The sequence below is a fragment of the Cryptomeria japonica genome, chromosome 4 (genome assembly GCF_030272615.1).
Source record: "Cryptomeria japonica chromosome 4, Sugi_1.0, whole genome shotgun sequence".
Taxonomy (NCBI): Eukaryota; Viridiplantae; Streptophyta; class Pinopsida; order Cupressales; family Cupressaceae; genus Cryptomeria; species Cryptomeria japonica.
In genome coordinates, this window is record NC_081408.1 from 164,724,860 (window position 1) to 164,734,971 (window position 10,112).

A 10,112-nucleotide genomic window follows, 5' to 3' on the forward strand; every position below is an offset into this window, starting at 1 on the left:
GGTACCATGGATTACTCCTTCTAAGGTTTGCCCCAATCACTTAATCCAAATTTATTCCTTAAATAATTTAAGATTAATGATAAAGGAATCATAGATTTACATATATGAAATTTATTCATAACTACTCATCTCACTCTATAAATAGATTTCAATTATAAGTATCCCAATACCAATCAATCCCTATGTTATAAATAAAATTTCTAACTAATAATTACGAATCAAATTTAATAAATTTTATTTTCAACTAACAAAAATCATATTTTTACACACACACATACACATATATATTTAATTTGATACTTATTATAAAATTGAAATTCTATATAAAGAATTTTTTTCCCAATGATTAAATGCATCTTTTTAAGTGAGAAAAAGAAAAAGGGAGGATGGGGGTCGTGGGCCCCTCCACTCCCCCTGTGGCCACTGTCATAGCAGTGATCACAGGGGGAGTGGGGGGTACCACTCCCCACACCCCAATGCAATAAAAAAAAAACCACAACAATTAATGAACGCACTAAGGTAATTACATTTTGTCATTACATTCATCGAACCGGATTTTCAATAATTACATTCATATTTTTGAAAATATATTAACTAGCATATATATATATATATATATATATATATATATATATATATATATATATATATATATATATATATATATATATATATATATATATATATATATATATATATATATATATATATATATATATATATATATATCTTTGTTAATATAAATTTATAGATCATGTATTAGTTAATCTAATCAAGGGAAATTATAATTATAAAATTGTTCACAAGGATTATAAATTATGTGTGAACACACAGAGAAAGATCCTTTTTGTTGTTGTTTTAGAAAGTTATTGAAATAAAGAATGAATCTTCACAATATGCTTGGGATTGAGGCAAATAAAGTTTTCTCAGGAAGGATATATTTGAAGTAAACAACTAATTATACACTGTTGTTATCATAGAGAGAAGAATTTTTATTTTATTTTCACAGGGAATAATAAATACAATGAAAATTTCTCTCATAAGAACAATATACGTTCATAGAGAGATAAGATTACTCACGGAGGAGAATGAATTAATTAAAGAATTAAGATTTACACAAATGATCAAATTTACATTCAGAGAGAGAGATGAGTTTTACTCACAAGAAAATATTTAAATAAGAGAAATAAGCTTCATATACAGATAATCAAACTTATATCCACAAAGAGGTAAGATTATTCACTAGAGAAGTAAGAATTAATTAAGGAAATAAGTTTTACACTCGAATGATCAAACTCACATTCAAAGAGAGATAAGTTTAATTCACAGAAAAATAATTAAATAAAGAACAAGATTCATACACAAGTGATCAACATATAATCACACAAAAAATAGTTTATTCTCAAAAATATAATAAAATAAAGGAAATAAGATTTTTACACGGATCTAGATTTAAAAAAATTTAGAAAGCAAAAGCAAAGATCTGATTTATTTTTTGTAATTCTTTTTCCCTGAAGAAAATTAAATAAATAATAAAGATATCTTTTATATGCATTATTTGAAAATACTTTTATCAATGCTTTTCCCTAATTAAAAAGAAAAATAGATTTTCTTTTGATTTGAAACAATCAAGAGGTAATTTTTTTTATAAATGAAGATCCAAGAGAAGGATAAAAGCTATATTTTTTAAAATACAAATTTCTCATATCTAAATAAGAGAAGGCAAAAGAAGAGAACCTAGATTGTTGAAGCTTGATGTTGAATCCTCTCCAATCTTCTAGCTATCCTTCTTATATCCTTCCTTGCAACTTGAGAGAATTCTTCAAGAGCAACTTAACAAGTCTAAAACTGACTACAAAGAAGATCTTACTACTAACAACAAAAAAACCTGAGAAATTACTTTCCACAAAAAATACAATCAATTCCCCTTTTTGAAAGCTTGCATACATTATATAGAGAGGATTCTTCAATTCCACTATCAAAAGAATTAATTGAAAATAAGATTTTTTTCCCCAAATTGCCCTCATACAAAATTGATTGATAAGATAGTGGAGGAGTTACATGCAAGAATATGGAAATTGAAGATTCCCTCTAGAAGCTTCCAATTTCTCCTTCGACATGTGCTTAGTTGAAATTTGAGTAATAAAAAAAAATTAATTTAAATTATGTTGTCAAGTGTGTATGTGTGTGTCCACTATTTAATCCTCTTTTCAATCAAAATCATTTCTAACAAAACCACAAAATGATATAATAATATTTAATAACAATAGTAGTGGCAAATTTTATCAAAATGGTAAAGGAGGGTTATGACAATATGTATGTACATATGTATATATGTATGTATATACATGTATATATATATACACACATATATATATCTGTATATATGTATGTATATACATACATACATACATACATATATAGATATATGTGTGTGTGTGTGTCATATATATGTATATGTGTATATACATATATGTACATATGTATATATACACATATATACATATATGCATATACATATATATACACACATATATATAGACATATATACATTTATATGTATATATATATACATACATATGTACATATGTATATGTATATGTATAAATATATATGTATATTATTTATATATATATATATATATATATATATTATGTATGTATATATGTCTATGTATACATGTATATACGTATATATATACATATGTATATATGCATATATCTACACATGTATATATACATATACGTATATATTGGCAATTGACACTCATCCAGTGGTTTCTGATGATTGATTATTGGTTTAGGGTTGTTATTGATGGCAACTCTTCATGGGATTCTCATCCGGTAATCATGAATCTTGATTTCCAGATGAGGATGTCAATCGGTAGTCAATTAACTAGTATTTCAAAATGATCAGAGCAGTTTTAGTTTGGAATCCTTTTGGTGATTGCGGAGTTATGAATCGTGTATGGGTTGATTGAGCTGAAATAGAGACATCATTTTATTGTTGTTTTGATGATTTACATTTATCTTTGGTGATCAGATCAAGCTGATATATGACTACACATTACATTAGCAGGTTGACATGATAAATGATCTATTTTGTGACTGCGGATATATAAGACCGGTGTAGATGATCTTTTTGATGTATGGTATTGTAGACACCCAAAATTGTCCAGTCTAATTAAATAAATATTTTATTTATTTATTTATCTAAGCTTAATTCTTCTATTGATTTAATTTAATCTTTATTTATTTAATTAATTTATTTATCCTCTTCTAGCCTTATTTCTCATTTAAATAAATACATTTATTTATTTAAATTATCCTTTTCCTAAATTAAATAAATATCTTATTTATTTAATTGATCCCACTTCTTCTATTAATTAAATAAATCTTTATTTATTTAATTAATTCATTAACCTTTTCTACCTATGACACATGTCATTCATCTCTTAATTCATACACTACCTACCCCTTTCATTATTTTATTATTTCTTTTACCTACCCTCTAATCATAGCCGACCTCCTTTTACACCTCTCAATCTTATCCCTCCATTTCATATTGTGTCTTCTATATAAGGAGATGTTTCCTTCATTATCAACCCTAACTAATCAATCATCTTGATGACTTGACTACACTACGATCCTACTTGCAACCACATTCCGTTCTTTGTTGAGCTCTTGTGCACATAAAATCTGAGAGCAAATATATCAAGCAAGATCAATGGAGATAGGAAGAATGGAGATCCAAACCCTATTGGACATGTGATGGTATAATCTTTATGATTTCGTTTGATTTGCATTGTCTTAGGTAATCTTCATATGTTATGGTGGATCTTTGTTGTTGTTAGGCTAGGGTTTTGTGGTTGAATTCATTTAGCCTTTCAATATCGTTATTATTGTTATCCATTTTCACCATAAACATTTTGGCATGCCCGGTGGGACTCTTGTCCCTTTTTGCATTTAACACCATTGTTGCAGATTTTGTGTTTTGAAGTTGCAGATCTGACATTTTCGACAGCATTTTGATATTTTCGCGTCTGTGTACTTTCGGATCGTGTTTTTGATTTTCTGGCGTGTCTGCGACATCTGGAATCGCGTCTATGTTATCGCCAGTATTTTATTTTGCAGATTCCAGAAACCGCGTTTGTGTTCCTCAGTCGCGTCTGCGGTGTTTTTAGACGCGTCTGTGTCTGGAAGTCACGTCTGAGTTCTGGAGCCGTGTCTGTGTCTCACAGAACCGCGTCTGCGTCACGAAGTCACATCTGTGTCGAAGGTAACCGTGTCTATGCGCATTGGTTTCAATTTATTTTTTGGGTTTATTGATTTGGTTTTGGGTTTTGCATTTAAGGTTTCAGATCTGGTTTATTTTGAGCTAACATTTTCAGATCTAGCTAACGAAATTGGTGCAGCATGTCTTGAAAGCAAAATCATTTTGTTGAAGGCCCCTATTTTCACAAAGTCTTTTGGATTTAAAATTTACCTAACTTGTGTGCTTGCAGGAAGGGGTGATTATTTGAAACAATCCAAACTACTAACAACTCTTTGTTGCAGGTCCTTGGCAAGGGTTTTTGGATTTTTATTGTGTGCCTTATTTTCATAGACTAGCAAACACTTCAATTGGTGCACTAAAATTGAATCATTGTCTTTTGTGTCTTGAGCAATAGGCTCTTTTTGTTTAATCTTTAGAGGGTCTGTCTTCCCGTGTGGTCATTAGGACTACTAGTGAGAAGAGAACGACTCAAGTGGTAGCGAGGAAAACCCACCTCTTTTGAACCACTATAAACAACTGTATTCATGGTGAAAACTATGGATAACGTATGCTGATTAGTTCATACTGACACTATGTCTCCCCATAAACTCGTTTGATCAAATTTATTTGATCAATTGTAGGGCGTAACCCCTACCGGCTGGGAGCCTTCTGTATTTACAAAGCTGAAAGTGTCACATGTATGGCCACACGAGTGGATGCCCTTACTAGCACCTTTTTGTTTTAGAAGCCCAAATCCTTCTAGTTGTTGGGGCAGGAGGTCGGACCTCTGGTAGTGGCCCACACACATACGGTTCCTAGTAGAGATACAAAGTTCACCACGGGGAGTTTTCGTGGGAACTGATGCTTGGCTGACCCGAGAAGTGAGTGCCGAGGGTGGAGCCAATGAGGTCAAGCATCTAAGTATCCGCTCTAAATAGCGTAGCCTCGGGGGTAAAACCCCATGTGGGATCAAAAACTATTGTCTTGGCCAGCCATAAGAATTGTGCTTGACTTATTTTAAACATTCAAACATTCAAGACCAAACAGCAAAACATTGTGTCTTTTGTGTCTTCAAGTGTATGCAAAACATTTTTACATCAAACAACAACTTTTCTTGGAGTCATTTTGAGTCTAAACACTTGCAAACATTGGGTCTTCATCAACACTGTGTCCTCTTGTCACGAAAAATAGTCAAACAGTCAGATTTGGTCACAACAAAATGACTTCACAGATTGGAAAAAAATTGCACAAATTTTGCAGAAACGCGTATGTGTCTGACATAATAGCATCTGTGTTGTATAACGGCATCTGTGAAGGGCAGAAACATGTCTGTGTTTCCAGAATCAACATTGCAATTTGCACAAAAATCTCAGAAACGCGTCTGTGTTGAACAGAACCACGTTTGTGTCAGGAAATCACGTCTGTGAAGTATACTGGCGCGTCTGTGATCAGAATTGAAAAAAAAAAAAAAAAACTGTTACAGTCCAGCAAACAAACACAGTCAGTTTTGGAATTCTTGAGCTTCCTAGGTTATTTCTCCAGGTTTCATCTAGCATTCAACTTGTCTTTGGGTCTCACACAGTCCATCATTGCTTCACATCTCACATTACATTCACATTTGTCTAAACTTGAGTCAAAAGGTCACTTGCTTGTCCTCACTATACTTTGTCAACACACTACATACAACAACACTTTGCTAAGTGGTCCCTCATCAAGGTCTATCACCTTTGGGTCTCATTTGGTCTTACTTAGAGTCAAGGTCAACTTACCTCATCAAGAGAAACTATCCTCTCTTTGGAAGTCACACCTACTCTACTACATACATACTTGGTCTTACACTTTGGATATTGCAAGTACACCTTAGATTCATTTACATTCCATCCAACTCTTGGTCTTCCATACTTTTTCCATTTTCATCTAGTCTCACACATCTTGGTCAATACCTAGTTCATGGTTGAAACCTATCTTCAAAAATCTAGGAGAGAAACTAAAGAGGCTCAAGAGTCCGCAAACATGAGTGTCTATGAGTATGACAATGATGTCTTTTTCAATACTGATCATAACACATTACCTGACATGGATGCCTATAGAAACATTCCAAATGTTGAGAACATGGACACTACAAACAACAATGATACACACAATGATGATATGGACAACTTTTCAGTACATTCAGCAGATGTGGAAGAATCCATTATGGACCCCCACTTCAATCGACTGATTGAGGAAATAATGAGGAGAGATAGACAATACTTCTTACAAATGATGGCACAAAGTGGAGACAAGATACCTCATGATTTTGACATGTCTCAAATAATGGAAAATCGACCTTTGCAACAAACTCACTCCAACATGGTTCAAAGGAGGCCTAATAGTGGAGGAAGTAGAGGACCACATATGGTACTTGAATCACCATCATCTTTATTTCAAAAACCAGAGGTCCCACATACACATGGTCAAGCATATGATACTCACCTTCGCAGACCATTATGGAAGTCTTATGGAGATAAATATGCTCAATCACATATCAATGCTAAGGATCAACCACCAAAGCAATTGGATATTCAAAGGCATGCTCAAAATTTGGACACAAGGAAACCCCGTGTCAAATTTGGGGGCAACACATTAGAACATGACATGCTTGTAGAGTATGGTATACATGGACAAAATAGATATTTCATTCCTCAACATGAATCTATACCAAACATGAATCTATACCAAGTGGTCCATATATGCAGCATCACTATAGATCTCCTCCATATGAACATGTGTATGATCAATATCATCCATATACGCAGCATGCTTCTCCTCCAATTGGTGCCTCAAGCATGGGGTATGGTCCAAGAAGTCGATCTCCATCTAAGAACAATTTGGAGCAACAAATCAGGGACTTACAAAAGAAAATGGAGGACATAAATACACCAAAGCCAACATACACAATGAGAGACATATGTCCTTATCCATTTGACAAGAGAATTCCAATGCCTCCATTTCCTACACACTTTGTGACGCCTAAGTTTGATAAGTATAGAGGAAAAGGGGATCCTAAGGCACACATAAGACAGTTTTTCATAGCTTGCATTGAGGTAGCAGCAGAAGAGACATATTTCATGAGATTATTCCCACAAAGCTTAGGTGATCAAGCTATGGAATGGTTCTCCCAACTCCCACCTAGTATTAAGTCATGGGGTGACTTAGCAGAGGCATTTATTCAACATTTCTCCTACAACATAGAGATAGACATATCAGTCACTACTTTGTGCAACACCAAGCAAAAAGAGGGAGAGTCTTTTGCATCATTTTTACAAAGATGGAGAAATATAGCCAGCAGATGCTCTTGTGAAATTCCACAAAAACAAATGGTAGAAATGTTCACCCAGAATGTTAACAAAGACATTGGTTATGATCTAAGGAAAGCTTGTTTGTCCACCTTCAAGGACGTCATTGAAAAAGGCTTAGCAATAGAGAAGGTCCTAATTGAACAAGGAGTTATTAAGATATTCAAGGAAAACAAAGATGACTTTAAAGGAAAAGACAAGCCAAGATTTTGGAATAAAAGCAAGAACACAGTAAATGATGGTGTTGTTGATGCCAACATAATGTGACCCAAATTCATCTTTTCGAGATCAAGTTCTACAAACAATCAAGTGAATACTCAAACAACTTCTAAATCACGAAGGAAGTACACTCCATTGGGAGAACCACTTGAGTCAGTCTTCAAAAAGCTAGTGGCAAACAAGGTAATCAGAGTTCCAGATTTTCCTCCATATGAGCCAAAGGTCAAACCAAATTTGTGGAATGATGACGAATATTGTGAATTTCATAAGAGCAAGGGTCATAAGACAGGAAATTGTCATCGACTGAAGAACATCATACAAGATCTCATTGATAGAGGTGACATTGAGATTGAAGGATACTCATCCAATCAAGAACATAAGATGTTTAAGGAACCATTCCCAAAGCATGACAAGAGAAAAGCTAAAGCCACAAAGGATCAAACCAACTATACCAGAGCATCTTATAACTATGATTCAACCATCAATCACATCTCGATGGACAATTATGTCTCTACCATTATCATCAAGGAAAAAACCCCTGAGAATTCTACCCAGAGACCCGAGATTGTCCTAAAAGGCATTGGATCTTCTTCCGAACCTACCTCTGAATGTCATGTTACAACCTGTCAAGGTAAAATCACTTTGCAAGGTGCTCCAGCCAAGAACACCGCTTCTTCATCAACTAAGCTCGAGTACGACCTTGTAGAACAGTTAGGGAAGACACCCGTGCTCATCTCCATCCTTGAGCTCTTACGCATATCCCCCGCACATAAAGCCATTCTTGACAAAATCTTGAGAGACACCGTCGTTCCTACTGATCTGAACGTGGACTAGTTTCAAGCCATGGTGGGATATTTTTCCATTCCACACTCCCTTACATTCACAGAAGCTGATGATGCCTCCGTAAGTCAGCCACATAATGCACCTTTACACATTGAAGCCTTCATACACAAACATCGAATAAAATGAGTCCTGATAGATGGAGGAGCTGGTCTGAACATTTGTACATTGAGCACTATTAAACAATTGGGATATTCTGACAAAGCTGTGAATTCTACAAACAAAATTACCATCAAGGCATATGATGATGAAGAGCATTCATCCAAAGGCACAGTCACCTTACCTCTCAGAGTTGGGCCAGTTACAAAAGATGTGATTTGTCAAGTCCTAGACCTTGATCTCACATACAACATATTGCTAGGACGTCCTTGGATTCATGAGATGAGAGCAATCCCATCTACATATCATCGATGCATCAAGTTTCCACACAATGGAGTTGAAGTGACCGTCAAAGCTGACCCAAATCCATTCATATATTGCAACAATCTACGACCTAGATCAGAAATAACAATCCCAGTCAATCGACAAGCTATTCCTTCTTCAGCATATGTGGATCCAAAATCCTTGAAAGCTTCTACATCAAAACAAGAAGAGCTAAAAGAAAAGTTCAAGATTAAAGACTTAGGATGCGGTGAGTATATCTTTCATGTTGATCAACTCCCACTATCTCCTAACACATTTTGTCAACAGGAACAATCTACAAGCAATATGCAAGACCAAGGAATTGGGTGTGAACCACCTAGTGTTGTGGCTACTAAGTCTAAATGCAAATCTCCTCTAGTAGTGCAAGCATCTCTTGATATCAATAGTCCTAAGAGTGGTTCCAGAGAAGAATCTATTGAGTGTATTACCAGCCCTCTTGAGAACTCACATAGCCTTACCATTTCATCCACTCATTCCATCTCCACTCCTCTTCCAAACTTGGATCAACAAGAATCACAAAAGCCCTTAGTCATTGGGGATCAAGAATCAAGCTTTGAAAAGAAAAATTTAAAAGTCAAAAATAAAGAAAAGTGCTTTAGTCCCAATCAAAATCAAAAGCTATTGGACTCTGAAAAAATCAAAGTCAAGGATAAAAATACTATGAAAGAAAAAGAACAAGAGTTGATCTCCCCTTATACCAAAATAACTGGGGGCAAAAGTTCTACATTTTCAAGTCAAAATGCATACTTGTTGATCCTAAGTCTCCATCATGCTATCCTACTCTCACTTCTTTTTGCAATCACAAGCCTTCATCACTCATCCACTTGTTTCACACATCCATTCCCTTCTAGCGATACATCATGGACCTTTAATGGAGCTTCCTCGAAGGACTTTGCTATCAATGATGCCCAAACTTCTTCAGGTGACACGCATATGGGCCTGTGTAGTCCACACACTAGTAATTCTATCTCAGTTCCTTTATCAAGGAAGACAGACACTCAAGCTACACATCATTCAGTCAAGGAACAATGCAGTTAC